Consider the following 8,804-nt stretch of genomic DNA (forward strand, 5'->3'; position numbering starts at 1 on the left):
GCTCAACAATTTGTTTGGCTTCGTATGTTAACTCTCTTTTCAGTCACCAGGTTCCAGATGCCATCAGGATGCTGGCCAGGCTTCCCTGGATTGAAGACCCCACCAATGTGTCCTAGAGCTCAGCTTCCCCAGAGACACACCCTACTAGGGAAAGAGAGAGGCAGACTGGGATTATGGACCGACCAGTCAACGCCCATGTTCAGCGGGGAAGCAATTACAGAAGCCAGACCTTCTACCTTCTGCAACCCACAAGGACCCTGGGTCCATGCTCCCAGAGGGCTAGAGAATGGGAAAGCTATCAGGGGAGGGGGTGGGATATGGAGGTTGGGTGATGGGAATTGTGTGGAGTTGTACCCCTCCTACCCTATGGCTTTGTTAATTAATCCTTTCTTAAATTAAAAAAAAAAAAGTCCGCATCATGATTTTCAAATGCCTGCTTATCTCCAACATATTTATAAAATGAAAACCCTTAAAACATATGTAACTGCCTCTTGCCTTGAGTATTTAATTCTGTATAATAAAGATTTAACTACTTTATTTCATTCTCCAAAATATTATTGATCTGATCAATTTTGCCTAAATTAGTATCTATTTGTGTTTACTGTTAATTGTAAGAATATTTTTACTGTTAATTGTCAGAATACTTGGTTTTTAGTATAAGATTAAAAAAAAAAAAAAACTTCACCAGGAGGTGCTTTCTCACTTAATGGTTTTGTGGGATTGTGTATCTATTTAAAGAAAGAAATTCAATAAAAGTATTACCTTTTTAATTCAAGGTAAAGGCTAGGAAAAAGTTCAGTGAATGACTCATTGTAATCTAACTTTAAAATGGATGAATCATATGTTACAACCTCTCTGACATATGGTGAGGTTTGCAGCAAGTTTGGCATAAAGGTTTCACTTAATAAACACCTGATTAGCATTGTTTAATGGGTTTGGAGTAGATAGAAACAGTCCAATCATAACATTCTGTCTAGTTAATTCCTCATTAGCAGGCTCTGTGCCCCTGAATTTGACAGATCGTATACCAGTCTTGACACAAGGTGACCTCTTGCTTGGACCTGTTCATCACCTTCAGTCTGTCACAAGCAGAGTCAGTATAAATGTCAGAACAAATGTGGCATCATCAGATACCTCTGATGCCTTGAAGGTTATTGTTTTCCAATATTATTATTCTGATGATAGACATAGTGAAAGTGTACATCACAACAAATGAAGTGAGAGTGATTAGCTAAAAGAAATATATATGATAACTTTTGATGAATGTGCTTTTATAATAAAGCTTGTAACTCATAAATGAAACTCAAAACTACTATTATTTAAGGCTCTACTATCAAAAATTCTCTGTTCAAGATATAAGCAAAAGTATAAAGCATATAGGTTTTTGGAAGATTACTAGTGAAGTTTAATTTTCAAACTAATGGTCCATTTACTTAAAAACATTTCTCTTATGAGAAGCAACATACTAGAGTATGAGTACTGCTGGGAATTAAACTTAGAACCTTGCACAAGCAGGACATGTTTTCTCTACTAATATAACTTCACTGCCACATTTCTTCTCTCTACTTCCTCTCCCTCCTCTCCCTCTCCCTCTCCCTCTCCCTCTCCCTCTCCCTCTCCCTCTCCCTCTCCCTCTCCCTCTCCCTCTCCCTCTCCCTCTCCCTCTCCCTCTCCCTCTCCCTCTTCCTCTCCTTCTCCCTCTCCCTTTTCTCTCCTTACAGGGTTATGGTGCCACAGATCCTGGGGGCCATTTTTTCCCATTTTATTGGATAGAACAGAGAGAAATGCCGGTGGGGGAAGTGAAAAAGAGAGAAAGACACCTGCAGACTTGCTTCACTCCTTGTGAAGCTTTCCCACTGTGGGTGATGGGTTGGGGCTTGAGCCCAGTTTCTTAGGCCTGTCCTTGTGCTCAGTACTATGTATGATTAACTGGGTGCACCACCTTTTGGCCCCTAGTTCTCTCTCTATTTCAGGTATCCAGACTAATAACCTGTTTATAGTTGTTTTTTTTTTCCCCCATGAGAATATCACTGATGGTACATAGCATCGCACTCTCCATGTGCGCTATCTTGACAACACATACAGTTTGTTGTTAAAGAAGACCAGCAACAGAGAAAGAGATAAAAGTGGAAGAATTTAACTGAACCAACTATTGTTAATGGGAGGTTTTTGTTTGTTTATTTGTTTGTTTTGTTTTGTTTTTCTTGGACATCATTAGGATTTCACTACTCTGGTCCAACTTTTTCACATAGAGAGCAGAGAGAGAGAGAGGGAATAACACCACAACACTGAAGCTTCCCCCAGTGGGATAAGAGGATGGTCTGGAACCAGGATTGAGTCCATGTCAAAGCAGTTGCCCTCACAAGTGACCTATCTAGCAGACCAAGCTAAGGTAGTTCATGAGATGTTAACATATTTTTTTGAGATAAAGCCATGATCATTACAACACTGAACATATGTAAATGTAAACATTTTGATGTGGAAAAAAATATCCAGATATTTTTTTGGGGAGTCGGACTGTAGCACAGCAGGTTAAGCGCACATGGTAAGAAGAAAAGACCAGCTAAGGATCCTGGTTCGAGCCCCTGGCTCCCCACCTGCAGGGGAGTCGCTTCACAGGTGGTTGAAGCAGGTCTGCAGGTGTCTACCTTTCTCTCCCCCTCTCTGTCTTCCCCTCCTCTCTCCATTTCTCTCTGTCCTATCCAACAACAATGACAACAACAACAACTACAACAATATAAAAAAAAACAAGGGCAGCAAAATGGGAAAATAAATAAATAAATATTTTTAAAAATCCAGATTCCAAGGATATATGTAACACTTCCATAGCCCTTGATAAATTACCATGAGAAGAGACCCCATTTCAATTCCAAAGTGAGTTATACAACTGTACATCATTTGTTTGGGATCCCTCTTGACAAGGAAAAAATTAAGTCAGTTTCAATTTATCTGAAAAAAAGTCTTGATTAATGCATTATGCTACTAGAAACAAAACAAAATAGATAAGCATATGTTGATTTTCCATTCTTCTGTAAAGTTTTCCCAAAAATAATAACCCTTTAAAATAACATTTCTAAATCTTACAACATAAACCAAATAAATATTTTAAAATAAGAAAATGTGTTAAAAAGAAGAAGAAGAAGAAGAAGAAGGAAGAGGAGGAGGAGGAGGAGGAGGAGGAGGAGGAGGAGGGAGGAGGAGGAGGAGAAATCATTACATAAAGGCCATCTTAGGAGATAGCACAATGGCTATGCAAAAATACTTCATGTTTGAGGCACTAAAGGTCCCAGGTTCAAGCCCTAGCACCCCAGATGCCAGAGTTGAGCAGTAAGTATTTTGGCTTAAAAAACAAATAAACAACTACAAAAAAAAACATTATTTATAATTTGATAAAGTCCAATATTAGTGTATAAAAAGAACTGAAAGAAGACAAAGTTATCCATTGAATTGGAGTATAATGTCAGGAAAAATGTAACTGAGAGTCCAACTAGTAGGAGCAAATGCCTTGCTGTGCGTGAGGCCCTGTGCCTGAGGCGCTGTATCTGAGGCCCAGACACTTATGGGAGCACCATGAATGACACAATGCAGCTCCATGAATGGGGAAATGATAATGTCTCCCTTCTATCAGTCTATTTCTCTCTCAAATAATAATGGTAATAATAATAATAAGCAACATAATTTTTAAGTTAGAGTCAGAGAGAGAGCAGGTGGTGTGTGTGTGTGGAGAGAGAGAGAGAGGGAGAGGGAGAGGGAGAGTGAGAGGGAGAGGAAGAGGGAGAGGGAGAGGGAGAGGGAGAGGGAGAGGGAGAGGGAGAGGGAGAGGGAGAGGGAGAGGGAGAGACCACAGCACCAAAAAGTTCTTCACTGAGGTGGGGACTGGACTTGAACTTGAGTCTTTCACATGGCAAACCATCACATTATCCAAGTGAGCTATTTTTCCAGCCTGGTAAGTTTTTTTTTGTTTGCTTGGTCTTTTTTCCTTGGGAAGAAGGGGTGTAGGGGTGGAGTAAATCTCCTTTCTCAGAGTTCTGCAGATAGCAAATAAAATGTTGAAAATCTAAACTCAACACTGATATTTCAAAGGTCATGGCTAAAGGATGCCTACTCACTGAATCCTTTCACAGCTCCATGACACACTGTCCTTATGAAATTATCATAGTCCATTTTATATCATAAGATTTTCCTACCTTTTTTTTTATTATTCAACACATATTTTCCTTTCATTCTTAAGATATTCTCTTGCTACATAGCAGTTGCTTACATATATCGTAATTGTGGGGGTCATGTTTTTTGTTTTGTTTCATTTATAATTTATAAACATCTTCCATTGAATCAACATCTTTCATTGTCATCATTAATTAGGTATAGTCCATTTTCCTTTTGCCCTCAAACAAATTGCAAGTGATTCAATACACTGGGACACAATTTTCTTAATAATCTGTGATATATCGCATCAGGGGCAGCTGATCTATAAATGCTCATTTTTTCAAGTACAATATGCCCTTATCTACCTTTGTCAAATGTCATTCTTGAATGTTTTTCATTATTTTCTAATTGTCCAAATGTATTTTATTCATTTTTATTGTCAAGGGTTTACCTAAGGCAAAGAGTTAAGGATATGAAGCAATTCACATTCATTAATAATTTTCTACACCAGCTTCATTAATTTTATTGTCATTTTAATATTTTCAAACTTGATGAGAAATTTGTCAATACAAATTTTTGACTTATGCTTTTCCCAATTTTCATAAAACTGAATAAAAGTAATCAAATTCCTTTTACTATCCATAAGAAATGAACATTTTAAAAGATGCCAAGAATCCTACCTGATTCTAATACCATCTCCCTGATGATAGCTAGAAATTTAAGCAGAGAGGTAGCTATAAATTGCCTTTATTTGTGTTTAGTAAAATTTCTTTGAGATAAACTTCTGTTATGGCTTCTTACTGCTCACCACCATAACTACTTTCATTCTTCTTTATGTATTTGGAGTTCTAGATGTGAATATTTAAGCAATAAACATAAACTTTGATGGAAAAAATTCTTTGCTTTCCTTTACTTTGTAGCACAATTTTAAGAGACTACCATTTGAAGGTCAATCCTATTCTCTATATTTAAATAAGCTTGGAGGGTTTATTTATTTATTTATTTATTTATTTATATTTTTTTGCCTCCAGGATTATTGCTGGGGCTCGGTGCCTGCACCATGAATCTACTGCTCCTGGAAGCTGTTTTTTTTCCGCCTTTTGTTTCCCTGGTTGTTTTATTTTGTTGTAGTTATTATTATTGTTTTTATTGCTATTGTCGTTGTTGCGTTGTTGAATAGGACAGAGAGAAATAGAGAGAGGAGAAGAAGACAGAGAGGGGGAGAGAAAGATAGACGCCTGCAGACCTATTTCACCGCTTGTGAAGTGACTCACCTGCTGTTGGCGGGGGGGGGGGGGGGGGGGGGGGGGGGGGGGGGGGGGGGGGCTAGCACCCGGAAGAACCCGGTTCCTTACCCTTGCGCTTTGAGCCACGTGCGCTTAACCCGTAGCGCTACTGCCCAACTCCCGATGTTTTTATTTTATAGTATTAAAATTATTCATTCTTGAGTCCAACAAAACAAGCCTGTTGTAGTATGTACACGTGTTCTTTTCTATTACAGTCTATTCTATTTACATTTTCATATACTGTTTCAATGGATCAGTATTTTTCAGACTGATAAAATGTGGAAAGAATGAGTCAAATATCTTAGTACATTTTCAGTCTGCCACCCAAATCTTCTCTTTGCTTTCTCCCAGTTTTTCTTTTACTCTCTTTCTCTTGGTATGTGCCTCTCCTTCTTGTTAAATAAGAGAACATACTGTATAGTTACTGAGATTCTGTTTAGGGTCAGTGGTTTTAAGGTCTGAGTATCCCCTATACATATATTTTATACATTCTTCCACAGAGCCAGGCCCTGGTGCATGTTTGCTTTCATAGAGCCTTGTCTGATTTTATCATTCAGGTTGAGAGACCGTGTTCACTTTTCTATATTAGTTTATGCACTGTTATTTTATTAAAATAGAGCCCCACACTATAATTTCTTTTTCTGATTCTATGAGAACTAAGTACCTATTATTGGGTTTCTGTTGTATGCTTCACATTGGTTTTGGCCTCACCCCCCTCCCCCCCAGATTGTGGTTTAGCCTCTGCTAGTTTCCTGCCTCTTTTTCTCTCAGCCCCCTACCCTACTTACTGAGAGAGTCCCTCTCTGCCGTGGGAGGAGGAGAAAGATGGAGGATCACATTGCCCGCTCATGAATAAAGATTAAACTGCGTTCTCAGCTCAGCCGTGTGTCTCTGGTCGTCTCTGTTACCTGCCCGTGAAGCCAGACCGGTTAAAATAGGTTTCCATTCACCAAGATGTTAAGATAGGATTTGAGAAGTTACTTCAGAAAAGCTTTACAAAAAAAGTCATGCAATTTGAATGACTCAAGTGCTTTAAAAATGCTATGTTGTTAAAAAAAAAAAAAGTTGTTTTGGCAGAGAAATACATGGAAAGGTCTCTGAAAAGTGTTGAACTATTTTTGAATCATATTAATTGTCAGTCCAGACTCAGCCATTTCTGGCTAGATGTAGATAATACACGGTAGTATGAAATATTACTCATTTCTAATTCATTACAAAAATACTTTCCTAAACTTGCATATGTGATGGATGGCAAGAAACCATGTATTCACCTCTAATTATAAGGGTTTTTCTTTGTGCTAAAATGGACTCTATCTATCAGTGCAATCAATCCATGCATTTTTCTTTGTGTCTGTCACTTTACTACCTAAGCACTTAGCAAAGATATTAAATTAGCCAAAAAGTGTGGAGTGGGATGTTTTCCTTGTCTTTACTACATTTATCTAAGCCAACCCAAAGCCAAGCAGACTGTGACTAATATTAGAAGCCTTATTCTTATCGCAGACAGAGTTGTGTTGAGCTTGTTATTATTAATTGGTTGAATGCCAACAATATATTCAGCACAGGACATAATTGTACAATATGTTCTTTTTCCTGCAAACTGGAAAGGGATCTACCGCTTTCATCCACTAACGTTGATGCCAGAGTGATGAATGCCATTTCATAACTCCTTGCTCCCTCTCCTGCTTTCCTTTCTTTTTTTATTTTTTTATTTTTTATTTAAGAAAGGATTAATTAACAAAACCATAGGGTAGGAGGGGTACAACTCCACACAATTCCCACCGCCCAATCTCCATATCCCACCCCCTCCCCCGATAGCTTTCCCATTCTCTATCCCTCTGGGAGCATGCTTTGGAGTATGCTTTCCTTTCTTTATTTACTTCTCCCACCAGTTTTCTTTTTAAAATTCCATTAACATTTTTATCATAAGTTTAAAAATGATTATAGAGAATTGCTTATACTTACCAAATATTTTAGATATTAAAAAAGTAAATATATTTCTCTTACAATCATAATGAATATGTGCTTAGTTTCTACCAAGACATAGGGAAACACATTAGCAAAATTATCAATTTAAATCATAGATTGTTCTATAATATTTAAAATGCATGTGCAGATATATAAAACTATATCTTATGCTCCTGAAATTCATTACAGAAGTTTTTTTTCAGAGATTTATTTTCTTTTTCTAAAATTTATTTATTTTTATTTTATTTTTTTATTTAAGAAAGGAGACATTAACAAAACCATAGAATAAGAGGGGTACAGTTCCACAATTCCCATAACCTGATCTCCATATCCCACCCCCTCCCCTGATAGCCTTCCCATTCTCTATCTCTCTGGGAGTATGGACCAGGGTCGTTGTGGGTTGCAGAGGGTGGAAGGTCTGGCTTCTGTAATTGCTTCCCCGCTGAACATGGACGTTGACTGGTTGATCCATACTCCCAGTCTGCCTCTCTCTTTCCCTAGTAGGGAGGAGATCTGGGGAAGCAGAGCTCCAGGACACATTGGTGGGGTCCTGTGCACAGGAAAGTCTGGTCAGCATCTTGTTGGCATCCGGAACCTGGTGGCTGAAAAGAGAGTTAACATACAAAGCCAGACAAACTGTTGAACAATTATGGACCTAAAGACTGGAATAGTGCAGATGAAGTGTTGAGAGTATTCCCTGCATGCTCTTGTGTTCTTCGGCTTTCAGGTATATATTTTCCCCCTAGTTTATGGGCACGTGTGAACCTATACTCTATCTCAGGGGACCTGGACTATATATCTAGGTTTGGGGACTTTATTGAGGAGTGGACCACCTAGAATGGAATTAGAGAATACTATGAAAGGAATGGTCTCACCCGAGTGATGAAGCTGAAGGGTTGTCATTCCACATCTGAACTCTCTGGACACAGTATGAAGTGAAGCATGTTGTGGTGGCAGTCATTGCTTTGATTAGGTTTCAATCCGCGGATGCAATATTATTTGATTTGAATTGAGAGAAGCATGTAGGAAAGTGGGCCCCACCCTAAGCTTCCAGGACTGGGGAAAATATAGGCTCTATAGTGGAAATGAGAGGTTCCTATTGTCTTAGGGTTCAAGAAGAAAATGGATAGTTATTATTATCATCACATTATTTGGTGATTGGGTTAACTTTGGAAAGTCCCTTTGTTAGGGTTTGGGGTATAATACCCAGCATCTTGTATATTGCTGTGCTACCGGTTTCTTCTGTTCCTCCTGGTCTAGGCTTTTGAGAGAGTTCACATATCAAAGACTCAGCCTATGTATTAAAAAGACTCAGTCTGTGTTTTAAGAAGTTCTAGACATATGATCCATTTTTCCCCTCTCATATTAATTAAATAGTGGTTTATATGTTTACACTTCAATAGG

This window comes from Erinaceus europaeus, chromosome 5, assembly GCF_950295315.1.
Source record: "Erinaceus europaeus chromosome 5, mEriEur2.1, whole genome shotgun sequence".
Lineage (NCBI taxonomy): Eukaryota > Metazoa > Chordata > Mammalia > Eulipotyphla > Erinaceidae > Erinaceus > Erinaceus europaeus.